Below are 27,412 nucleotides of genomic sequence, written 5' to 3'. Positions count from 1 at the left end.
CCTAATCACCCCCAATGGCCTCACCTCCCAATACCAGCACTTTGTGGGGTGGGATTTCAACAGATGAGTTTTGGAGGGCCACCATCATTCAGATGATGGAAAGTAACAATTAAAATTTCTTTTCTTCACTTTGAATCTGGCAGGGTACTTTATTCTCAGACCATTTCACTATTACAGGTGCTTTCCTGTGAATTATCTCTATCAACAGCAACTCTTCTTGTCTGCTCTGCTCATTTTGTCCTCTTACTTTGGAGGAGAGTGGGTGTGTGGGTAATATTTGTTTACTTCTTTCCTTATTTATTTGTCTGTTTGTTCTTGGTACAAAATGCCGGTTTGCTGAATTAAAAGCATGGCAGCAATAGGAAAACATTACCAAAAGAGTTCTACTTTTCTGAGACCTTTAACCTGAATGGAATCAGTGGTGTGCTCATTGAAATCACAGATTCCAGGCTCTATCTCAAATCTTGTAAATTGGAATCTTTGGGGATGGGCTTCAGGAGTCCTGCATTTCCACGAGTCTGTCCAGATGGGAATATTCCAGATGGTTCTTATCCACAAAAGTATGTGAAGACAGCTAGAATCAGGCCTCAGAAAGCATAGCTAGACCCATGTTTCTGAGCAAAACCTCACAATTTATACCTTCCAAACAAAATGAATTAGCTCAGCATTATCTCTCAAAAGCCATCTCTCAGTACTGCACTGTTTTCTGCTCATCGTGTAAATAGCAGTAATGAAGAGTTTTCCAATACCATAGATTTTGTTTTAAGGGGTTGCAGGGAATATGTAGCACAATGTATCAGAGAACTCTTAGGGCACGTCCTACTGTAGAATTGACCGTGAATTAAAATCTGCTGAGTGTTCAATAGCACTATCGATAGCACACACAAAGCACAAAACTTCCTTGAAAAAAAAAGTACTTAGGGGTCTTTTGATCTCTCTCCCTTTGGCATACCTAGAATGTTTAGCTCTCAGAGTGGACCAGTTTTAAGATCTTTCCCTTTTCTCTGACAAAAATATTTTCAGTAACGATCATCTAATAACTAGTGATACTCACTGATTTCTTGATTCATCCTTTATTTTTTTTTAAATAGTTAACAACTTAAAAAGAATAGATTCCAACTTGAAAGAAGTTCTTCAAGTTTGGTAAATTATTTCATGTATGGTCTAAAATTTGCACTCACCAGTAATGTGGAGTTCTCGCTCTGTTTCACTCTTACAAATTTTAAACACACATACCAACTTAAAGTCGTCACCAGAATGATAGAACTGAAGAACTTCTGTTCTTTCTTCATGTTATAATCATGTGCGATCATTTTTTTTTTTTACTGTTTAAACTCAGGCATACGTCGAGCTACAGCATTTGGATCTGCACTTGAAGGATGCCGAACTATGATGAACTTCTTCTGAACCAAACTTGTTTAGCTGAGTCCCCATGTGTCAGGGGCTCCTGCCCAACTGGGAGTTCTCTAAAGTACCTTTCATGGAGAATATAGTGTTTGTTAACTAATAAGTAATAAAATATGCTAATCTGGAGTTCACGTATATATAGGAATAGCACTCAGTTGTAACCTCTGTGATTGTTTAGAAATGAGCCCAAGACCTTTGCAGTGGAGTATTTCATCACTGACATTGTTTAGAGTTGCTGGTGCACAGTGATAATGAAAAGCAAACCGTCTTTTGGTCGCTTGTATAGTAATAAATTTTTCGTTCTCTGTCAACAATGCATTTCCTTCTTGCCTGCATCTGGGTGGTAGATCACATTGCACAGCAGCGACTGGGTAGTGGGGTGGCGGGCGGAACGTTCACTGTTTGTGTTTGTGTCTCTTCTAATGGGTCCTATGTGTAGTTTGCATAATTTAAGACTTGAACTGTCTGTCTCACCTTGGTGATTAGGGGACTCTTTTTATACTACTCTTCATGGTCAAGTTCCATTGGATGGTGGTGGTGGGCGACTCACACTCCCGTATTGATATCACTTGATGGCATACAGAATTGGAATTTCTTTGCCTGTAAGGAGTCCCCCGATTTTATATCATCCTATACCTCATTTAGCCTCTAGCTCACACTCCTGCTCCAGCCAGTCCAGCAACCTTGCAGCCAAGAGAACATCCTTTGGTGGAACAATTTGATATCTGTGATTTTATTTCACCCTCGTGTCCTGTGGAAGCCACTGAAGGCACTATTTTTTTCCTATTTTGTGAATGAGGAAAGGAAGGTTCAGTAAAGGTCTAATTGGCAGAGTTACAAATAGAGCTCAAGAGTTCTGCCTGTGTCCTCCATCTTTGCTCCTTTTATCTCCCTCTTAGGAAATATCACTCATTTCCTGAACTGTGTAGATCTTTTCTTGTTTTTTAATTCTCCCTTTTTTTCTCCTATAAAACATTCTCACATTCATGAAAATGATAGCATAAATGTGTATCTAATATTTAAGAGTTCAAAAGGTCTTCCATATTTTCTTATTTGTCTTCTTAAATTAGCTCTTCCCTGAGAAGCAGAGGTTTGTGGGACCATTTGTTTATATAGGGTATAGTTCTGCAACTGGAGTCAAGGTCTCTGATTTCAGTCCTAGACTCTTTCTACCATGCATCACACCTTTCCAGTCCTGAGACACCTTTGTGCACCCTATCTCTTAGCATTGCCTTCCATGCCATTCAAATATTGTTTACTTTTTTCCGTATGTGTTAGTCTCTTCTCGTTTCCCCAAATGGACTCTGACTTAACTGGCTAAAAAGGTGATGTTTTATGATTCTTTTATGTCTTGCTCTTCCCTATAAAGCACTTGGCACATTTCTAAGCACATAATAGTTTTCAAGAAACTATTTTCAGTCAATTGCTTAGACAACTGATTGACTGAAAATACCTCTTTGCCATTATCAGTCCTTTGGCTATTGGCATGACTTATTTTGAGTCTCTTCATCATATCACAGGTACTTTCATTAGCATATCCTTATCATTCTCCAGGGCTTCTGAATTTAGTAGAATATTTTGACTTCTACTTACGCTAGCATTTGAGCACAGCATCTTTCCATATTTTGCAGCATCTTCTTGGCCTACATCCCTCCACCTACATGTTCAGTCCTTCTTTTGAATTGTACCCCATGATGTGTCACTATGCATTTGGTTTCCCAGCTCTAGACATGTGACCACCTCACACTATCTCAATGCAACCATCATTCAGATGAAGCATTAAAGAGAAACATTAGCAGAATTGTCTTTGTAGAAGGAAAGGTGAACTGTTCAGAAAATTCTGGTTTTGAAATGATGCTGGAAATTTCCATTCACATCCTAGTAACAGATGAAAGATATATCTTTTGATTAGGCAAATGCCCTTGAAATCACCTGCATTTGGAGTAAAAAAAAAAAAAAAAGAATATATAGCTTACATAACAATGGCTATCAGCAAGAAGGTAGACTGATATAATTAAAATGCCACTGAACGGAGAGTTCAAAGATTATGAACTCACTAGACTGTGAGGTCCTTGAGAGCACAAACTGTCTAATCATTAATATTTATATTCCTGGTACACAACTATTTCTTCCTAAAATAGATTGTCAAAGTCTGTTAGATAAATGAATGAATGAATAAATGAACAAAGAAAGAGTGACATCAAGCGCAGCTTCAACTTGGGCTCTGCCACATACTCACTGGGCAACCCAAGCTAAGCCAACAACTTGCACTGTGTTAGCTCCCCATACGTTAACCTGGGATTTGGAGTGATTGACTGCCTTCACCTCGAGGTTATTATGAAAGTAAAATACTGCATGCTTGCTGATGGTAACTAGGTAATGGGCTTGTTAAATTGTAGTGTTATATATTTTATATCAGTTAAACATGGATTTGGCTGCAAGTAACAAAATTTTACTAACTGTTGTTTAAACATACGGTTCATTTCCTCTACATAACCTAAAGACAAGAGGTTAGCTGATGCTGGTATTGGTCAGCAGCTTGGTGGTATTGGGGTCCATGTCTTCTCAACTTTGCGCACTTTTCTCTCCTGAGCACAAATGACCCCTGCAGCCCAGCTGCCAGACTGTGTTCACAGAGTATCTGCAGGACACAGGAAGTGTGACACAGCTGTCTGTTTTCTTTTATCTGGAAAGCATTAAATTATTTCCCCAGAAATATACCCGCATACTTTCCTTAACGTCTCATTGGGCAGAATTTGTTACATGACTACTCTTACATTCCTAAGCAACAGAAATGACTGTCATGATTGGCTTTAGTCAATCATGTTTCATTGCCTAGGGATGGTCATACTCTGCCCCAAACACAATTAAGACACTGTGAGCAAGGAAAAGTGCTAAGAGGGGATCTTGGGTAGACATCTAACCATGTATTCCACATAAATATCTGGAGATGTTATGAGGAACAAGATTTTAGAAGGAGAGAAGAAAGAACATGTCAGTGCTTCCGCTGGGCATAAGCATGTATGTATCGTGATGGTGTTAATGATGTTGTGAGTTTAACCTTTTTCTCCCTTGATTACTAACTTCCTAGTTTGGGAAAGGACTGGCAGAAATTCATCTGGTATGCATTGCCCCGAAAGTGATGGATTTTTTCAGAATCAGCCAGTTATAATGCTGCCCTTTGGAAATCTGTTTCTAGCTTTGCCATGACAGAGTGATGGCCACAGTCTTTGCAAGGGTGGGAGGTTTAACTGATCTCTGATCTGTCCTACACTTCACTCTAACTCGCGATACTAACAAGAGAAGGTATTCCACATCATCAGTGTGAAGTGTCTATTGGAGTAAGAACGTAAGAGTGATAATTGTAGTGTATGGTAGAGGAACACGTTTAGTCTAAGATGCTCCTGACTTATGCCTTTTCCCTTAATTATGGGAGCAACCCAATAATGCCATTCCTGTAGTTTCTGGTGACCCACAGCTTCTGTTACATGAGTATGTCTGGCACACTTAAATAGGGTATTCATTCCATCATCTGTTTGACTAGGATCCTAGTCCCCCTCCTTCCCTTCTCACATCCCCTGTTAAATTGCTCTGCTTACTTCCCATTATGGAAGTGACTAGAACCTAAAGTGCTCTGACTTCTGGCTCATTTATGAAGTCAATGTTTACTCTGTTGAACCCATCAGTGTTTAAAAAGGAAAGGAGAGGGACATCTATGACCCAGCCAATGACAAGAGGTCGCAATTTACAACTGCCATATTACCAAGTAATTTTATTAATACCAGCCTCTGAAGCACAAGGAACAGGTCCTTTTAAAGCCCTTTGGTCACATGGAAAGAATACAATCCTCTATGAATTATCAGCTAAGTTGTGTTTTTTTTTTTTTCCCTGCACACACAGAAGAGCCTGGATTATTTACAGTTCATCAGGATGCTTCAGGGTTATACTGCTGTCATTCACCAGATTTCTTTGTTTTAAGATTGCAATAGATACTACATGGTTTCCTGTAGTAAATTTCTTATTTCTAACTATAGCCACATAAAAGCCAAAGGTCCTTCAAATTAGCTGGAGGTCTCTTGGTAATAATTTATATCTACCACCATAATTATAGCCCCATTTTTTAATTAATTATACACAGTCTCTCAAGATATTTCATTTGCAATATTGATGGAAGATTTCACTTTATTAGGCTTCTGTAGATTGCTTTCTGAATTCATATAGAAGCTCTTTTTTTGTTTGTTTTGCTTTCTTTCTTCCTTAATAAAGTAAAATCATTCTATTCTTGGCTATTCTTTTGAATTTGATTCTTTACATTGTGGTCCACTTGGAATTAACATGAATTGAACTACTTGTTCCACATGAATTAGTAGGTATTTTTGTTTGTTTGTTTGTTTGTTTTGTCTATTACTTGCTTTGATATTGTGGTTTATCTGAATCCAGGAAGAATCAGCAGAGCCCCAGTTGTTGATTTAAAGGTAAGGGCAGCAAGACTTTTTTCCTTAAAACAATATTAATTGAACAAATAAGGGATCAGAGATTCAATATTTCAGAAAGATGACTGATTATCTTAGTCTGCTCAGGCCACCATAACAATGTACCATAGGCTGGGCAGTGTAAATAAAGGTGTTTAATTTTCTCACAGTTTTAGAGGCTGGAAGTCCAGATTAAGGTGTCAGCATGTTCTGGTTCTGGTGAGAACTTTCTTTCTGACTTGTAGACAACTGCCTTCTCACTGTGTTCTCACATGGCAAGGAGAGACAGAGCAAGCTTTCTGGTATCTCTTCTTGTAAGAGCACTTAGCCCATCACAGGAGTTCCAACCTGATGACCTAATTAACTCTCAAAGGCCCTGTTTCCAAATACCTTCATATTGGGGATTAGGACTCCAATACATGAATTGGGGGGGGGCACAATTTAGCCCATAACACTGACTAAAACAAATAAATACTCTCCAGCAATAAACATTTAGTATTGTTAATTTTGATAGATAAAAAATATTTGAATGTCATTCGAATACGCTAAAAGAAAAGGAAACCTTCAGATGCCAAAAACAAAGAACAGAGAAGGTACACTAATGGGTTGACGAGAGTGGGTTATTGTCCAAGTAACACAATAGATTAGGTTTTAGTTTTCCGCCAGAGAAAGAATATGAAGTTTTGGATCCATATAAATCGGTGTTGGTACTAAGATGTCTGCATAAGTCTAAGAATTGGAAGGATGAACTAGGAAAAAAAATCTACCTACCATCTTAAGACAAGAACAAAGCTTGCAGTCTTCACCAGCGTCTGAGTGAGAAGAAGTCTTTCCTGAGGCTTGAAACACTGAGCGTGAGCCCTATGTAAGTTTAAGGTTCAAGTTTACATTATCTACATAATCTAAGAGCCCCAAATAATAACCCCTGTGGTGGAATCCCTGGGACTGGCAGAAATAAATTGGAAACTTCTCTATAGGGATTCTCCTATAACTCAGGCTTCAAGGGATTCTCAAGGGGTGGGAGGGTGGAGGGATGAATTTATAAAGACAAGTTATAATCCACCATGAGTGAAGTCCATAGGTACAAAACCAAGAATATTAAGGGCCTAGAATTTGAGATTATAGATTAACTATTATAAAGAGAAAAAGAATTAAAGAGGCCTAAAGTAATTAAAGACATGAGAGAATAAATCTAATAATATAAGGTACCATTAAATAGGCAAATTTCAAGTTAATAAAAATAGAACACATAAAGAATTTTGTCACTGAAGTTAAAAATTATCAAGATAGGGTTAAATAGTAGATTGAACATACATGAGGAGATATTTGTAATCTGTAAAGTAAATCTGAGGAAATTACCAGAAAGAAGCAAGAGAAATAAAAATACAGAAAACATGCATAGGTGCTTAAGAAACAGATAAAATAAGGTTGTCCAACATTCTACTAATAGAATTCTGAAAAGGAAAAATAAAGAGGCAAAAAAGAAATATTTGAAAACAGAATGTCTAAAAATTAACTGAATTGATTCATGACCAGAATCTTCAGATCTTCAGAAGTACAACTCAATATATATATGTATATTCATATATTCACATATATATATTCATATATTCATGTATATATATTTATTTATACATATATATATTATATATAGGACTATATGTATATAATATATTTATTCTACACCTAGGCATACTGTAGACCAAGTATAGAATACCAAAGTAAGAGAGCAAATCTGAGAAGCTAATAAGTAGATCTCAAAGGACAATTTGACTGACAACAAATTTTCAACTGTAATAGCACAGGTAAGATGATAATGGAATGATATATTCAAAGTGCTGAGTAAAAATTATCTTTGAGACTAGAAATTTATATTCAGCCTAGCATTCAACCATGAGCCCAAACCGAAATTAATGAATGTACTTCTGGAAGAAAGAAAATTAAATTAGAAGTAAGGTGGGAGATGTAATAAACAATAGGATGTAGTTCATTATTTTTTACACTTTTCTGTATGTTTGAAATGTTTCATAATTAAAACTAAAAATTATAAAGACTTTTAGACTAAGGATGAAAACACGGTTTTCTGACTCTCTCTCTTTCTCTCCCTGCTTGATCTTTTTTCTTTCTCTGCCTTTCTGTAGAACTTAAAACTTATGCAAGACAGTTTCAAACATTATGCAGTATGGGAATAATATCTGTAAACTTTTCAAAAACTTTTAAGAATATTTGCAACCTGTGGATAAACTTTACTGACTCCAAAATAAGCAAAAAATGCAAATTCTAAAATACTTATTAAAATCTCTACAACACAAAATATTGACAACTTCATTAAACATTAAATTTAAATTCCACGGGGCACCTGGGTGGCTCAGTTGGTTAAGCGACTGCCTTCGACTCAGGTCATGATCCCAGGGTCCTGGGATTGAGCCCCGCATTGGGCTCCCTGCTCCGCGGGAAGCCTGCTTCTCCCTCTCCCACTCCCCCTGCTTGTGTTCCCTCTCTCTCTCTCTGTCAATTAAATAAATAAATAAAATCTTTAAAAATAAATAAATAAATATAAATTCCATAAAGCTTCCAGTTCATTAGAAAAATTATAGATTTTCTTACTTTGAAGAAATTACTAAAATTCCAAGTCAATAAATAGCAAATTAATTTAGAGCCAGATAGTTGCTGAAGGGGAGGTGGTGGGGGAATGGGGTAACTGGGTGATGGGCATTAAGGAGGGCACGTGATATGATGAACACTGGCTGTTATATGCAACTGATGAATCATTGAACACTGTATCTGAAACTAATGTACTATATGTTGACTGAGTTTAAATTAAAAAAATTTAAAAAAGCAAAATTAGAGAAAAAAATAAACTTTCAAAACTGTTTAGCTTCTGAATTTCTCTTTAATGTGGGGTTTGAGTGTATTTTAATGAAATGACATGGAATATGGCCTCTGAAAATACAGAGCATAGGGTTTATGATGGTTCTTCGAGGATCCTATTATTAACTCAGTGGTCTCCTCATCAAGAATTCTCATTGTGCAACATGTAGAAGAATCTTCATGGATGGATTTGGTCCAACAGCTATGCCTTTTGCTCTGACTCCTTTTCTTCTTCCTACGGCTATCACAAGAATAATGTTTATTGAGTTATCATATGTCAGACACTGTGCCCCAAGTTCCAAATGCTTTCACTCCTTTAATCCTCAGGTTAGCACTAGGAAATAGGCTCAATTATCTTTAGTTCATAGCTTTGGAAATGGTGGCTTAGAAAGTTATGTAACTTGCCAAAAATCATACTGATAGAAAGTATTAAAACGAGTTAAGAAATGAGCCTTTCTGATTTCAGAGGCTTGCTCTTGCCCATTATGCTACGTTTCCCTCTCATTCTGTATAGTAAGTAAGAATATCGTTGGCAGGCCTAATATTTGCCAAATGAATTCAATTCACTTTCATTATAACTTCTAAAGGATTGGACAGAAAAAAATTCATGTAATGATGGTTTGAAATTTCTAGTGATGGCCAGGAGGCAGGCCTTTCGAGGTCCCAAGCATTAAAATATTGTGGTGATTATGGAGATTTTTTTGGTCCTTCTCCACCCTGCATCTAATCAAAATACAAAAAAATGCTAAACTATAAAATAAGGATAAGATAACCAGAATCATAGTTTTATCCATGATGGTTGTTTTTTTTTTTTTTTCCCCTGAAATATCACACACTGAGTTATTTTTAAAATATTCTTTTCTTCTGATGTACCTTATTTTGCTGGTGTCTTCAGTATAAACTCGGTCTGTGTAATGGTTAATTTTATGTGTCAACCTGCAGGGCCTTTTTGGAGATGAAATTAACATTTAATCGGTGAGCTGTGAGTAAAACATTTTGCCCTCCACAATGTGGGTGCACCTCATCTGATCATTGAAGATCTGAATAGAATGAAAAGACTGGCCTTCCTGTTCCAAAGGGACTTCTTGAGCAGACTGTCTTTGGACTTCATCTGCACCTGCACGTGCGTCTCCTGCGTCTCCAGCCTGCCAGCCCACACTGCAGATTCCCACGTGCCAGCCTCCATAACCATGTGAGCCCATTCCTTTCTAAGAAATCTCTTTCCATATACTCACGCATCCTATTGGTTCTGTTTCTCTACAGAACCTTGAATAATACAGTCTGTCTGCTGGGTAATCCATATTTCCAAAAGGCCTGCCCTCAGTCAAGTGTTCTATCTTTTCTTTTTTAATGTTAATATTTGAATTCTCAGTTCAGTATGATCCCACCTACTTTGCAGAACATGCAACAAAGTATTTATTTAGAAAACTGGAATTTGTCCCTCTTACCTCTGTGGTGCTAAGGACACACTCCACAATTTCTTTCTTTGGGTCTCCTATGGAAATTTAACCTTGGTTTAGGAAACGAGATAACATAATTGTGACCATGGGCTTTGGAATCAGTCATTTATTCCAGTCCCAATGTCCCATGACCTTGGGCAGGTCACTTACGTACACTACCCTCACTGGTAAAATACGAAGATCAAAAGAGATACTGTCTGTAAAGATGTTTCACAGAGCTGTGCTAACACAAGTGTTCAGTAAACACTGATTATTTGGATTATTATAGGTATGAGTAAGCATGTAAGCGTGTGTATCATTTCTCATCTTTAAGCTATAGTCTTTTGCCATTGAAGTGAAGGCAGATTCATAAACAGCTAACTAAAAGGTCCTTTTGAAACTGTCCCACGGGCCTCTAATGGAAGGAATTTGAGAACCTGCATATTAACTGAGAGACCCTGAGTATGAACTGGGCATATATCTTACTTTTCATCTATCTGCTGTCCTAAGTATGGTGGCAGTCTCCAGACAATTTAAAACTCTCCAGTAACATATTACTTCTTATTCTCTAGTCACCATTTTCCTTAGCTCCATTGCTAACCAATCAAGGTTACTCTCCTGCCTGCTCTCCAGCTGCTGAAGACTTTGTGGGAGATTGTACTCGATGCCACTGCTGCCTTTTCTCATCTCCTCCCTTCACTGGTCTAGCAAATGCAAGTTTGGTCACCGCCTACACAAAAGGTACCCCTGAGCACTGAGTAAGAGCCTGACCCACCTGCTTGTGGGTTTTCATGTAATTTTCAAGCTCATGAGAAATGAGTTTCCTACTTTTTAATATACCAGATAATTCACTGGTTCTAACTGATCCCATGAGACCCTACCTTTCACTAGGAAAACACCAGAACATTCAGTCCAGTGCTCCTATTAGAATTTATTTTTTGTGTGTGTCCAGATTTTTTTTTAATATAAAAAACAACTTCAGGTTGTTTTTTTTTTTTAAGTATCTTTATTACTTTATTTTACTTATTTATTTTTAAATTAAAGCCCCAATCCAGCAAGTTTCAGCCCTGGTCAGAATTTGTCTCCATCCTCAAGAACATGGAAATAAAGGGAACTTCCATTTTAAACCCTTTGAGGCTCCTGTGCTGTTTGAGTAGGGGTCCTGAGAGCCATGACTTATCATGCGTTTGCCACGGTGTTTCGTTCTCAGAGACAAGGGTCAAAATGACTTTCCCAAAGGCTGGCTTTCCCGAGGGCTATTTTTTTATGTGGAAGCCCTCATCTCATAAACAACTGAATTAGTTCACATTAACCACGATCAATGGCAAAAGTACACAAAACATAGAGAAATCACCTAAAATAATGTTTTCGAACGAGCTGCTAAATTAAGTAATGTATTTGTTTTATTGCACATTTGCATAATAGGGCAAACTAGAAACTCTCTGTAACAGATGTGCTGGTGGCAGGGAGATTTGATTACTGGCTTCTGTTATTAATCACTGCACAAATCTTAAATGATTTGTTTCTACAGTTTGATCAATTTACATCTCAGAACGTACATTTATGCACACAATGTAGAGATAAAGCATCTGTTCACACCTTTCTAGAAGCATCAATATATTTATGGGAATTGAAGTTTTGTTAACCAATGCACAGGAAACTTTGGCCAAAGACTGACAACTTTTGGAAAGAACCCATTATTTATTCCTTATAGTTAATAAATAAAAACCATTTTGCCATTTCCAGAACATTGTATTCTGATGTCTATTGTTCTGTCTCTTCTGTGAAAACAAGTGAAATGTATGACATTTGAAACTCATAGGACTTGAATCATGGGCATTCCTATTTCTTACAAATCATCCCAGAATTTTGAAGAAACAGGGTACTATGGTATCATTGAGAACTACTACATAGAGTTTTAAAAATTATCCTTTTCCTTTTAATTTTGCATTTGACATTTTATAATCCTATATCTGTGATTTCCATCAGCATTTTAAGTGGGTGTAATACATTTTAAGATGGCATGCCTAAATTTAAAAAAAAAGTAAAAACACAGGCAATATAAATATTGTTTCATTAATTTCCAATTAAGCATGATAAATGCATTGGTTCTACACATAAATGTTTCCCCTGTAAGTCAAAACACTAGATAATGTGATTTTTTTTTCTCCAGTTGTGAGTATTGCAGTTATTTTGTAAGCAAAAAAGAAAAAAAAAAAAAGTCAAAATACCCATAGAATAAAGTTAACATTAAGCCCATTTATTTCAGGGGCTGATTTACATTACAACAATTTTTTATTATCATTACTTGCTATAATGATTTACCATTTGGAGCCTAACGTTTCTCTTAATAGTTTATACGTTTTCATTTATATCCTATTTGATTAATTTTGGTCTCTTCCAAAATCCCAATAACCAACTGGTACAGAAGAGAAAGCTTAGGGGATTTTGTTTCTCATGGTATTCTGTTTTTCCAGTTTGGCCTCCTGTTTCTACACGGTGGAGAGAAAAAAAAAAAAAATGTGGGTGAGGGAAAGCTCAGTACTGAAATTAAATGCATCATTTCTGAAAACTGGATGAAATTTCAGATAAAGGCTTTGTTTTTAATGCCTAGGAAAAAATTAAAATGTATATATTTTTCTCAGTCAGAGGCAAGACTGTTATGGTTGCAACCCCTGCCTTTTTATAGTTCATCCTGGGAGCTAATGAAGCGTTGCATATTGGTTTCAAATTCAAAGCATATGTAGTCACTGAGGCATTTTTTCTTTATATAGCATGATTTCAAAAGAAGCCCCAAATGTGGTCATCTTAGAAAATGTAATTTGGTCGAGAACTAAAGGACTTTTTCCCAGATGACAAAAACCTTTCCCTTTGAGTTGCCTCTGAGAACACAAACTAGCTGTGAAGTACATCCACAGCTCTCTGTGAAAAATGCACAGGAGCTGATGAAAATGTATGAAAGGACTGGCGTGTCAAGGCCATGAAGGGCATTGGGCAAATTTGGATAAATGTGTCCAGGTCTCACAGATTCAGAATCAGAAGTGAGTTAGAGGACAATGTAAAAAGATGTTGAGGAGGATAATGTAATCCAGACAACAAACTTAACAGCATTACACATCCAGAGCCATCTCCCAAGTCATTAACGCTGTTGCCGGGGGTGTCTGCCAAAGAGCCAGATGTCATTCTGCCACAACTTGGCATCTGATGGTTGTCATTTATAAGAGGGAATCGAGTGAGGACTGTAATTAGGTGTGTGTTGAATGGAACCCTTCCTTCTGACTCCATTGGGGGCTTTTCTCGTCCTGAACACATGGAGGGCTTCAAAGCAGGGGAACTGATCTGCCCTTCAGATTCCTAAAAGTTCATGTATTTTTTCCCCCCCTGGGGAAATGTATGGCTTACAATTTTTTTTTTTTCCTCCACGCATTTAGCATTTGTTGTGCTCTTTGGAGATGATAAGGACGTGTTCCTGGACCCCCCAAAAGCATACACCGCAGTGGAAGAATCATGCAAACAGATCAGTTATGAACACACCCTGGTAAGTGCTGTGTTGGGGATATTGGTTTAAAAATGGTGTTGCGGGGGTGCAAGAGAATGGAACAACACCTCTTTGGAGATTTGGGCAAGGGCTTCCCAGAGGAGGAGATATTAAAGGAAGAACAAGCATTTGGCGGGTGGGTGAAGAAGTGAGGGGGTGGGCATTCAAGCAGAAGAAATCACGTGTGGACAGGGATTATGAAATCACGGATGGAAAGGTCTGTTGTACTCTGGGAATGGTGAGGGTTTACACATGGTGAGAGTCTGAGGCATGAAGACATTCTAGAAGAGGGTCACCTGAGTGAGGCTGAGATGAAAAATATGCCTGCTGAATCTTTAATTCCTGCTTTTTTAAAGGAGAGTTAGATGACAGGAGGTAAGTATAAACTCATGGTAAAACCCTTAAAACTTTAATAACAATAGTAAACGTAGCTCACGTTTGAGGGCCTGCTCTCAGTTCAGAATTAGGCTCTTGTGTTCCCACCACAACCTTATGGAATTACTTCTATTTTTATTTTCATTTTACAAATGAGGAAAAGAAGAATGAGAGAGGCTAAATGGCCTGCTTAAGTTCATCTCAGAGGCAACCAGGAACGGGTGGGGCGGTGGGGTGGGCAGAAACCCTGTGGCCATGCTCTCAAGCACTGTGCTGTGCAGAGCTCCACAGAGTCATGTGGTCAGTACAGGCAGACTGTCTCCCCATTGGTTAGAGCATGTTATCTTCCTAAGTAGAGAGAACATGGCCTAGCAGCTCAGCCTTCAGAGTCATTCATCCCTTTGTCAAGATTAAATCTAGAAGTGGTACTGAGAAATAGAGTTTTAAAAAAATTAAGAAGGAAATTATCTGCCTCATCTCAAGTACCTTCACTGCACACTGGAATACCTTGGAGGCATTGCCCAGACCAAAGGGTATTTTTTTGAGCTTTAAGAATACATTTAGTAATAGGTAGAGATGCTCATAATAAATAGAGTCATGAGTTCAAATAATGGGATATAAAACTACAGATACAGTATGACGTCAAATTTTCAAAAGGGTAAATATGAATCAGAAACACATACACATATATAGCGTATATGCCATGGCAATGCTAAACATTCTCTGAATGCTAAGATTTAATATTTTTTGAATCTTTTTCCCATTAACAAGTGGAGTTTGTGTGAGCAGAAAACATAAAACACCAAGAAATGGAGAGAGTCTGTAAGAGAACATACTCCAAGATCAGAGGAGACTTAGAGAACCATCAGAGCAGTGGCCCCTGATCTTCCCTGAGAAGGTCAAGGCCTCCTGCAAATCAGCTGAGAAATGGGGAGCCATGTGCTATCAGGACACATTAGTGTCACTAGGAGCATCCCTCAGCTGCCTCAGTCCCTCTACATTTTAAAATGTTGAGGTTACTCTTTGAGTAGACTTTCAGGAGCCCAAAGCCCTTCTGAAACACCAAGGGAATCTTCTCTCGCCCACTAAACCAGGTAGACAACCTAAAGCTGAGGTAACAATTGGCTTCAACCATAGGGAGCTTATCTCTCATAAAAGGAGTCTGAAAGAAAAGGAGTCTAGTATCTCCTAGATAGACTCGAAGATGCTCAGAACCCTGTCTGTCCACCTTTCTAATCAGCTCTGGCCTGCTTCCTTCTCAGTCCTGAGGCTGCTACAGCCACTCCAAGCATCCTGTTCAGGCAGGATGTCCAGAGACGGTCATGGGTCCACCCCTTTCTCATGATTTTAAGAACGAAGACACCTTTCTTAAAAGAGCCGGGCAGCCTCCTCCTTGTATGTTGTCACGTCCACTAAAGAACAGGTTTTGAATTGAATGCATTTTTTCAAAGTCCAGTTTCTGCTCACCTTCTTTTGGATGTGAGCTGTTATAGACCTCCTGGAGGCCCAGTTTTGAAGCAGCTAACTAAGCAGAAATGTGCCCATCATGTGAGAGAAAAACAGAAGAGGGCAAGGAATCCTATTCCGTCTGTCCGTGTGGCTATAGTCATAGTGGTAAAAGCTTAGCAGGTAGATTTTCTCTTTTGTGTGTGAGGAACCAGGAGGTGATAGTAGATGCAGGTGAACAAACCTTTGCCGCATGATTTTTCAAACACCTGCACACGGGTACCTGGCTGGCTCAGTCAGTAGAGTGTGTGACTCTTGATTTCAGGGTCATGAGTTCAAGTCCCACATTGGTTGTGGAGCCTACTTTATAAACAAACAAACAAACAAACACCTGCACACAATTTGTTGGGTTTACTACAAGGTTTCTGACTTGGCAGCCATCTATCATGGGAGGCATGGGGCAGTTTCTCCGCCTCCTGGCATCTGAATACTTTGGTAAGCTAAAACCCAGGCACAAGTGGCATAGACTATGTGCCACTTATTTACTTTGCAAGCAGCATAGGTGGTAGTGGATGAGGATAAACATGGGCCCAGCCCTGCTGATTATGATTCCAAGGCAGCCAATGGGACTGAGGTTGGACCTGAAGCAAGTGGGATGAATGAACCCTTTGTCAGAAGGCCAACGTATTTCCCAGTTGTAGAAGCAGGCCTACGCCAAAGTGTGTGGCCTTCCTGCCCTTTTAGAATTGCCTCTGCTCAAATCCCAACATTATGTTAGGGGAGGAGACAATGTTCCAGAAGCTATGGAATTCATTTTTTTATCCATGTGGTATCTAGGGATCTAGCCTGCCGTCCATCTATACATGATGAGTCACTCTCCTGGCCAGATTGTTTACCTTTAATAACAAAGTGTCTCAACTGTTTTTCTTAATAAAGCAAACATGCCAGGCTAGATCCTATGGCGGTTAGAGCTTCTTGACATTGCAGAGGAGCAGGGACCGCTGCTGACAGAGAAGCAGACAGCTGTGTTGTGGAGGGTCACCTGAGGTGTCACCAGTGTGGCTGGCGGAGACCTAGAACATTCATAAACTTCATTCATCAGCAGCCCTCTTCCAAGCCACCATAAATAAAACAGCATCCAAATAGAGAACAATGAGTTTCCTAAGGGGAAAAAAAAAGCGGTACTCTTTCCAGGTTTGATTTGAGGCTTACAAGAGCAGAATTCCAGTATTCTTAAAGCTCAAAGGGCTGCTAAAGGGGCCACATCAGATTGCAGAATGGAAGATTGGGAGATGGTTGAGTTCTCTCCAATTCTGCTACTTTACCCTTATTCAGGCAAGTATCATCTCTTCTCTGAGTTACTGCCAACCACCTTCTGACTCCATACTCTTGTCAATCCATTTTCCACAGAGCAACCAATGTTCTAAAAAAAATATAAACGAGCATATCATGTCACACTCTTGCTTAAAATCCTTTAATGTCTTTCCTTATACTTAAAATGAAATCTGAAGCCCCTCCCCATTAGCCCTCAATGCCTTGCATGACCTGGATCTGTCTACCTTGCTAAGCTCATCTCATCCTATGCTCCCCCTTGCTCCAGCCACATGATTTTTTGCTCATTCCTAGAACAAAATAAGGTCATTCTCACATAACAAATTTTGCAGGAGCTCTTTTCCTCTTCTTAAAATGTACCCCCACTTCCTTGCTCCCAACACTGTTTGCGTATCAGCTCTTTAGAAAGCCTGCTCGTAATCATTCTACATAAAATTAGTCTCTAGTTCATTCCTTTTGTAATTTTTAATTCATTTATTTATTGGTGCTTATTTGCCTTTTTTTCTTACTTCTATAATAAGAGTATAAGTTCCAGAGTGGGGAAGCCATGCCTGTCTTATCCTTTTTTTTGTGTCCCAGTCTCTGGCAAGGTGTGACTTACAAGACATTAATGCGTATTTATAAAATGAGCAAATGTATCAGTGAGTCAGGAGAAAAGTAGGAGGTAAAATCTTAACTCTTCTAAAAAACATTTTCTGACTATACTACCTGAAGTTATCATCGTAGCTTCCCTCCCTGTTCTTCTTTGCATTATTATCATTGTTAATATTAGCTCCCATTTATTGAGTGCACGTTGTGAATGCTAGTCTAGGGATCAGATCTACTTAGTGATGTAAGACTTATTTTCTCTCCTGATGATCTAACTGAAGTGTAAACAATCAATGAGAAAAGAGAATTACTAGAGGACTGGAATTTTGAGGGGATCGTCATGAAGGATGCTCTTGGGATTTAAGATCAATATTGAGGGAGGAATTAGGAAGTAGGAACCAAATAAAGAAGAGGAAATGATACTCAAAAGAAGGCAAATAGGAAGTTTGGAAAGAAATTGGAATATGTGAAAGAATAATGGGATTACAATTGCCATTTATAAATTTGGTTTGACAACAAATGTCTGGACAATTCTTGCTGAATATATAATTTGTACCATTTATATAGCCATTAATTGCACCCTACTTTGTAAGTATCTTCATTTGGTTTCTTGAACCACAATTTGAATTGAGTTGTTTATATTATAAAGCTGTTTTTCTTTCCAATGGGATTGTAAACATAATACAAAGGCCACATCCCATTCATCTTTATATCTATAGAATTTCAGATTATTTAAATTGGAAATCACTCTGGTAATCCTTTAGCTGTGTCTTTTACCTGAGAATGATGCTTCTCTATGGCATACCTAATAAAAGATTATCCAGCCTCTTCATAAACTTCTCGCAGAAAGATTCTCAGAAGGCAACTTGTTTCAATATCAAATGGTTTTTTATGGCAGCAAATTCTTAAATTTCTCTTCTCAACTTTCCATCATTAATCCTAGTTAAGTCCTCTGGAATTATATGGAAAAAAATTAATCCTTTTCTGCAAAATAGTCCCTTGCATATTTGAAGGCATAATTATTTTCCCTTTTGTCTGTTTTTTTTAGGCTAAATATTCCTATTTTCATTAGCTATTCCTCGCTCATAGTAGCACTTATGTTCAAATACATCTATTTTCTTAAGCAATTGCACAATTGTTGTAAGCTACATGATAATACATATCCTTCCTGTTTTATTCATACTGCATTCATCTTACTTCAAATCATGGCTGGTATATAATAGGCAATCAAAACAATATTTGTTAAATGAATAAATGAAGGGCCAGGAGTACAAGCTTTAGCCAGTGTAATAAAGCAAGAAAAAGACATAGCAGGCATCCAATTGAAAAGGAGCAGTAAAACTCTATTCACGAACAACATTACCATTTATGTAGAAAAAGTACAGAATATCTAAAAAGATACTAGAACTAATACGTGAGCTTAACAAGATTGCAGGATATGAGATCAAGTATACACAATTATATTTCTATATACTAGCAACAATAGGAAATTAAAATTTTAAATATCATTTATAATAATATCCAAAAATATGAGAAACTTAGGGATAAATTTGACAAAAGATATGTAAAATCTTTAAACTAAAAGCTATAAAACATTATGTAGTGAAGTTAAAGTGAAGCTGAATGAAAGATAACCACCTTTATGGGTTGGAATTCTCAATACTGTTAAGATAGGAGTTCTCCTTAAATTGGTCTATAGATTCAACACTATTACAATCAAAATCTTGCCAGATTTTTAAGGAAATTAATAAATTGATTCTAAAAGTCCCATGGTAAATGTAGAAGGCCTTGAGTAGCCCAAACTTGGAAGAATTAAAAAAAAAAAAATCAGAAGGCTAACAATACCTGAATTCAAGACTTAGTAAAAGCTAGTCATCAAGACTTTAGAACTGGCTTAAATGTAGACAAATAGAGTGAAGGAACAAATAGAAAGGCCAGTATAGACCCATACATATGTGGAAAGTACCAAAGCCAAATACAGTGGAGTATGGATAATCTTTCTAACAAATTGTGCTGGAACAAAAGGATACCCATTAGCAAAACAAATGAACATCAAACCATACGTTAAACTATAAACAACAATGACTCCAAATGGATCATACATCTAAATGTGAAAGCTGAAATTATAAAACCTCTAGAACTCATGGGAGAAATTCTTTGTGACCTTAAGTCAAACTGATTTCATTGGCTAGACACCGAAAGCATGATGCATGAAATAAACAAAACATTGATAAATTGGACTTATCAAAATTAACCATTTCTAATCTGTGAAAGACACTGTTAGAAAAATGAAAGTCTTTGAAAGACACTGGTAAGTAAATGAAAAAGTATGACACAGACTGGTAGAAGATATTTGCACATCATATATCTGGTAAAGAGAACTTGTCTTCAGAATATACAAAGAACCCTTAATATTCAATGATAGACAACCAAATTTTTAAAAAATGGGCACAAGAACTGACACTTCTTCAAAGAAGATACACTGATAGCAAATAAAAACACAAGAAAGATGCTAAGCATCATTAGTCACTAGGGAAACATAATTTAAGACCATAATAAGATACCTCAACAAGACCAGCTAGGTTGTTATAACACTAATCATACCAAATATTGGTGAAGATGTGGAGGAACTGGAATTCTCACATGCTCAGAGTAAATGGAAAATAGTAGAACCACTCTGAAAAAGTTTTGCTGTTTCTTAAAATAGTAAACATGTACGTACAGTATTGCCCAAGAGAAATGAAAGCATATGTCCTACAAAGATTGCACATTGCATGTGAATGTCCAGAGCAGCTTTATTTGTAATAACCCCAAACTGGAAACAACCCAAATATCCATCAATTGGTGAACGAATAAATAAAATTCGGCATATCTGTAAAATAGAACACTATTAGGCAGTATATAGGAATGAACTATTAGTGCACAAAACAATATAAATAAACCTCAAAATAATTATGCTGAGTGAAGAAATTTAGAGAAAAAGAGTATGTACTATAAATATTCACTTATATAAAATTCTAGAAGATGCAAATTAATCCACAGTGACAGCAAATAGATGAGTGGTTGTCTGGGGTTAGAGTGTCAGAGACAGGAAAGGGGGAAATATTATAAAAGGGCATAAAGAAATGTTTGTTGGTGGCATATATCTTCATTTTCTTGACTGTGGTGATACTTTCATGGGTATACAATATGTTCAAACTTATCAAAATTTACACATTAAATGTGATATATTGCATGACAATGACAACTGTACCTCATTAAGACATTACAAAAAAAAAAGAGAGAGAGAGAGAGAGAGAGAGAAAGAAAGAATACAGTCTTGAAGTCAGTTTGGTCTAGATTCAAGTTACACCTTGTCCACTCATGTGCTGTGTGCCTTTGGAAAAATTATTTAACATCTCTGAGGGTCAGAGGATCAGATTTATCTTAAAATGATTCTATTAGAACCTTTTCAAACTTCATAGAAGTGATGTGAATGTACATAACAGGGTGTCTTAGGTTAGGGGTCAAGCTCTTCTGCCGGTGAAATTGCATAGGCTCCACCCTCCCTGTTTATATCCATTGATTTGCAAAGGGTTGAATGGTTTCCTGGGGAACATGATTCCTGTCCTCCATTGAGCTTCTGCTATATTCACCTATGTCTCATGCACTGGCAAGGCAGTGAAAGAAGTCGATAGCTGGAAGGACAATGAGAAGCCCCTGAGGTGGAGCTTCCCAAAATGGAAGGAGGAATCCAGGTAGTGATGCATAAAGGAAAAATATTTGCCAGCTGGAGCAATGGAAGATACCAGAGCCCATGCTAAATCCAGCCACCCTGAAGACGTGTGCTGAGGATAGGAGTAACTGTGTGTGGGTTGATAGGACTGCCTCACTACATTATATACACTTTGGTGTCCAAGTGGTTTTATCAAGATGTATTCCCAACTGAATATAACAGAGGAGTCTATCTGACTCTAGTCAAAAACACGTCACCACAGCAATCAGGTCTTCAGTGTTGTGCACCACTGTCATGTTTCATTGGCAGTGGGTGTGATGGATTTCCATTCCCACTGCTGGCAAGGAATGGCCAGTACTGATTCATAGATAATGTCAGCATCCTTGGAGATGCTCCAAATAATTAAGGCATGAATTTTCCTCAGGCAAATGGGGATATTCTGCAAAAAAAAAAAAAAAAAACAGCCAGGTATAAATTTTGATAAAACTACATCTGTAGTCATTGCAGGTAACAGCTAAGAAACTGAAGTTACAAATAAGAAAATAAAAGGTTGAAGGTGTTTTCCCATAGCATCTCACTAGATCATACCACATCTCCAAACCTAAAGGAACTTTTCATTCTTCATCTTACTCAACTCTTTAGCACCACTCAACACATTTGCTAGAACATAACCTTCTTGAAACATTTTTCTTGACTCCTAGGACACCACATGATCCAAATTTTTCTCCTACCTCCCTATTTACTTTGTTCTTCTACTTCCCCATCTACCTTTTTCCAAATGCATTTCTCCAACTCAAACTTGTCTACTGATCTCCACATTTTCATATCCAATTATCTACCCAATATCTCTGCATGGATAGCTCACAATATCTCAAATTTAATTTATTCTTTTCCCTCTTAACTTCGTCCCTTTCAGTCTTCTCCATCCCACAATTATCCACCAAGTAGTGGATGAGACCAAGTCTTCACCATCCCACAATTATCCAACAAGTAGTGAGCTCAGAGACCTGGTAATCATCCAGAACTAGAAGTTCTCTTGTTCACTGGTCTAGCAACTATAGACAATAAGGTAATAAATTCATCACGCCTAATAATTATCAATAAATCCATATGACCCTTACATCTTACACCTCCTTCCCATGAACTTAAAAACTATCAATTCTAGGAAATGTTCAAGGAATCATTATGAAGTGTTCAGATATATAGTTTACAGCCTAACTTCTATTTCCTCAGTCCTCTATTCACCCACACTGAAACATTTAGAGTTTTTATTTATTTAGCTCATTTCTCATAAATACTGAATGTGTAATGTCACTTCTATTGGATTTTGAACCCCATTTGTGGCCTCCTGAGGCATTTTATTTTATCTCCTCTCCTTCACTAGCAGCCTTGATAAACCTGCCTATCCAGGACTGCAAGTTCATTTCCAGAGGTAGCATTACCTTTAGTCAGTGTGGCCACTGGGGAGTGAACCAGGATAATTGGGATTAAACTGAAACAATAGGAGGTTCAGGTTAAACAGTAGGAGAAACATGTTGAGAAAGGGTCACTTAGACACAGGCCCAGTTTCCCTTGAGAATGTAGGAATATCTTCATTGTGAGTGTTTTAGCATAGTCTGAAGCTCAGCAAGAGTCCCCATCTCACAGTGGGCAGTTCAGTTGTTTTCCCTCCTTAATGAAGAGATGAGAGGAGTCCATACTACTTGGGTGTGAGATTTAATACCATATGGAAAAGAAGCATTTCATGGCCCATCCTATGTAAAATCTCCCCTTCTCTTCCTCTTAAGTATCTACTTGTGACTCTGGAGAACAAGCTGGAAGCACCAGATTTATTACTAAAATTAAACTCCAGGGATGCCTGGGTGGCTCAGTCGGTTAAGTGTCTGCCTTCGGCTCAAGTCATGATCCCAGGGTCCTGGGATTGAGTCCTGCATTGGGCTCCCTGCTCAGTGGGGAGCCTGCTTCTCCCTCTGCCTGCCGCTCCCCCTGCTTGTGCGCACTCCCTCTCTCTGACAAATAAATAAATAAAATATTTAAAAAAAAAAAAACTCCATATCTGCTTTGAATCCTGGATTACACATTTGTTTTGAAGGATTTGTTTGAAGCTATTAGTCTATGACTGTTTTACAAGGCCTGATGGAGTTGTCTATACACACTTTGCACTTAGTTTCTGTTGATAATGCTGTTAAATGAAGTTAGTTCTCTAATAAGTGTAACAATGAAATCAAATCTCTCTTCCCCACAGGCTAAGGCATGATGCATTCCTCTAGCAGAATGGTGGTGTCTATCAGTCAGGGGATTTGTAATCAGATCTGCAATCAGACAGGTAAGAAGTGTTGGTATGGGAGCTTGCCTTATCATTACTGCCCCTTGCTTTCCATCTTCATTGGTCAGAGGCCCTGTGCAAATCAGATCAATTGACTGCATTCTTAATTGTTTTTCTTTTAACCCATCAATTCTTAATTTGGCATTCCCTCTATTGACACATGTCACCCTTATTGAGGGCTAATCATGTTAGTTTTAGAATAATAAATATATCACTCTGACATAAACAAATTAACATATTTAATAAACCCACAATAGTGCAATTCCCCAGCTTCCCCTGGCTTCACCTGTGGATTTGCAATGAAGTTCATTAGAGGTGATGGGGAGGAAACAGCATCCTTCTTCATAGCTTTTATAGATGTTGAATGGATCTGAAGTAAAGGTTACATGCTGGTTGCCTGCGGGCAGGATTGAGTTTGTACATAAATTTTTTTGGCCCACGTGATGCTGTCAAGAAATTTGATGGAGAGCCCTGCTTCTCTTGGTAATGGTTCAGGAGATTGAATTCTCCAAGGAAACATTCTGATAATCTCTAACAGTAGTGCCTGGATTGGCAAACTAGATTTGTACAAAGGACAGAATTATGTAAAAAAAAAAATTACAGATTTTGAGTGAGTTACAACTATAAACTGTAACTCAGGTTGTGAGTTTCAACAATAGCTGTTTCATCTATTGTTTATTCTTTGTTTATCCTATGGTTTATACCTTTTTGATTTCATAATATACTTCTATTAGTATTTTTTCCAACTGGTTGGCTTCCTACACATCAAATCTCAGTTATATCCCCTTATTTCAACTGATGACTTACCTCCTTATTTTACTAAAAAGACTGAAGGCATCTTTTAGGAGCTTACTTAACTTTCCTCTTCTCCACTGCATCTTTTCTCTGTTTCTTGAGGATTTGTTTTATCCTCTTACAATTTCCTTCCATTCTGTAGCCATGCTTAGAATTCGCCTATCAGTTTTGTTTTCTTTTTTACTATTATTTATCTTATCACCTTTTATTAATTAGTCAATAACTTAAAAGAAAACATTTATTGAACTTGTATTTGTAGGTATGTTTCATCAATTGCCTGGTTCTATATCTTTATAACTAAATCAAAATGAAGATCTATAGGCAAATGACTTTTAAACCGTTAACAGTACTATAATGAGAAAGTACTTAGAGAAGATTCTTCAAGGAATATTATAGAAGGAGAGATGAGGGATTAATTCTGCCTATAGTGCATGGAATGTAAGGAGCTAGATATGGGGGATAAGAGAAGGAAGGAGAGCATGTAAGATGAGGCAGCTTGAATATATCCAGAAGTAGATTTACTGATGAAACTTATCTTTCACGGCCCTGAACCTTCATGAGTCTCTTCCAATGTATGCTTATGGTAACGTGTTTTTGTATAATATATTTTAACCCCTGTTATTTAAGACCATCTTCTCTTTCAACTCCAATATCCCCTCCAACATACTTCCCTTTCCCTTGGCTCAGGTGGCCTTGGAGAAGACACAGGGATTTTAAAGATACAATTAGGGGAAAGTTGACCTGGAAAAAGTTAGGGTTAGTGAGATATACTTCTGTGGTCTGCTGTTACATATATATGGGGCTACTGCCAGCCATCTCAGGGTAGGCATCAGTTCCAGGATATTCCTCCTACCTACTGTGCCAACTCAGCCAGAGCTGGGAGACAAAGGTGCAGGGCCAGAGGTCATATCTTGAGATGAATGTTTTCTAGATGCCTGATACTACAACAATGTAGATAGAGGAGGAGAAACAAGATTTAAAATGTGCAGAACCAGAAGTCAATTTGTGGAAAGTTCTTCCAGGAATTTGATGAATAAAATTATAAATAAAAGAGAATTTGATCTCATTGATGAGTGGTCAAAATGAAAGTCCTCTTCTGACAGGAATATACTCAATAATGCCTCTTAGAACTTATATGAATTATACTAGAAATAATTTTTCCCAAATTTAACAACATTCTAATAATTGACATGAACTTATCAATAGTAAGTTGTAAAACTTCAATGAACTTTTCTAAACTATCAGTTAAAACATTTTCATCCATGCTAGAGGAAAGCAACTCATTTTTGTATTCTCTCTACTGATGACAAGTTTACTAAATTGTTTTCGTATAAAGAAACAGAATATATGGGAAACCAATATTGAAAAAATTGTATTATAGAGCTCTGTCATAAGATTAATTCATAGGAACATTTTTTGATTCAGGAAACTTTGCCATATAAATTATTTTTGAAATTCATACTGTGTTGTAATTGATTTTCTCATTCTCATTCTAAATATTATTTCTCATACCTAAATTTATATTTATAAATTTGTTTATTTTTCTTAAAGAGGGCTCCTAAAGTTATAGCAGCACAAGCCAGACAATTGTCCCACTCAAAGCAGGCAAACTCAAATTGGAATAAAGCAAATTCAAAAAAGGGACATTTTTTAAGTGTGGACAAGACATAGGGGAGCCATAAGGGATAATGCATCATATCTGCTATCTATCTGTGATCAGCTCTGGCCCAGAAGAAGTGAAGCAAAGCAAGAGTACTGGAACCCAGAAGGAGAGAATCTTGTAGGGAAGAACCCGATGTAGCTGGGAGTTGAGTACTTTGTTTGGGGAATCCAAAGAGACCAAGATAACCAAACTGGGATGGAGTTGGGGAAACATATGCAGACGCTCACTCCCTTTGCTCCCTCCACTCTCCTGCCTTACTGTCCCACCTTCCTAACCCAAAGCACAGGGGAGCTTATGGAGGTGACCCAAATATATCAGAGAGCAGGAGGCAGAGAGCAAAGTAGACCAAGTGTATAAAATGGGTTTGAACAGATAAACAAAAATATCTGGCTGTATCTATCATTGTGTACATGTATAACTACATGTTTATCTGTATGTACACATAACTGTACACACCTGTGTAGGACTGTGGATTGTACACATATGCATTTACAAATAAAATGTGTTTGTGGTATATATAATTACACTTGAAAATGAAATCACACCTTGCTTCCTGTTTATTACCTGTTTAATTCACTTAATAACAGACAAAAATTATAAACTCTTTTCTATACCACAAGCTTTTTTTTAATATGACACATTTTCATAGGGATATATAGTTCTATGTCCTATAGTGGATTTATCAGAATTCATTTAGTTTACTTCAATTTTTTACCATTATATAAAGACTTGTAATAAACATCCTGTAGATAATTTTTTAAACGATCAACAATATTTCCTTAAAATAGATTCATAGAAAATGTAATTACAGGATCAAAGGAGATTCCCATTTCAAGTTCATATGACCAAAATGCTCTCCAGAAAGCTTTTGCCTATTTTACATTGCCATCATCTGTGTATTAGTCACTATTTTTCCAACATCCCCACCAAGTTACATTAGAAAATATGTTAAAGACAGAGCTATGAGTCTACTTCCCTACCATCTCTCACCCCTTAATGTTTGTAATCTGAAACTCTTCTCTTGGCAGTGAACAACTACTTCCTGATTTTGAATCCCAATGTCTGTGTCTCATTCTTATCATTGACCTTATAGCATTTGATATTATTGACTTTGAGCTCCTATTTGAAAAAAAAAAAATCCTTCTTTTTGGTCCCTTGATAAACTCAATGCTGATTTGAATCCTCCTTCTGTTCTTTCTTTGTCTTGCTTTTTTTTTTTCTTTTTTGTCATCCTCTTCCTGCTTTCTATTGGGTATGGTTCAGAGTTCTGTTGGCTGTTTGTAACATCTGGCACAGGGTTCAGAAAACATCCCAAGTTTCTCCCATTTGTGTGTCTTTCTTCTGCAATGCTCCCACTCTCATGTGAGCTCTTGTTATTTTTACCTGGAATATCAAGTGCCCCGAGTCGCCCCCCCGCCTCTAGTTCCACGTATATCTTCCTAAAA

At 37.5% G+C, this 27,412-nt stretch overlaps 1 long non-coding RNA gene across 2 annotated transcripts in view; it reads right to left on the bottom strand.

Annotated features, from left to right (window-relative positions):
* Positions 1-27,412, bottom strand: part of LOC118536172 (uncharacterized) — a 52,276-nt gene that overhangs the window by 13,737 nt on the left and 11,127 nt on the right. For both annotated transcript variants that reach the window (XR_013440643.1, XR_004917530.2), the window contains exons 2-4: positions 18,274-18,420; positions 16,874-16,971; positions 16,445-16,621 (exon numbers count right to left, since the gene is read on the bottom strand). This is a non-coding gene — a long non-coding RNA (uncharacterized LOC118536172). The remainder of the gene's footprint in view (positions 1-16,444; positions 16,622-16,873; positions 16,972-18,273; positions 18,421-27,412) is intronic.

This window comes from Halichoerus grypus, chromosome 8 (assembly GCF_964656455.1).
Source record: "Halichoerus grypus chromosome 8, mHalGry1.hap1.1, whole genome shotgun sequence".
Classification (NCBI taxonomy): domain Eukaryota; kingdom Metazoa; phylum Chordata; class Mammalia; order Carnivora; family Phocidae; genus Halichoerus; species Halichoerus grypus.
The sequence above is the reverse complement of the archived record's forward strand: the minus strand, read 5'-3'. Positions and strand labels throughout refer to the sequence as shown.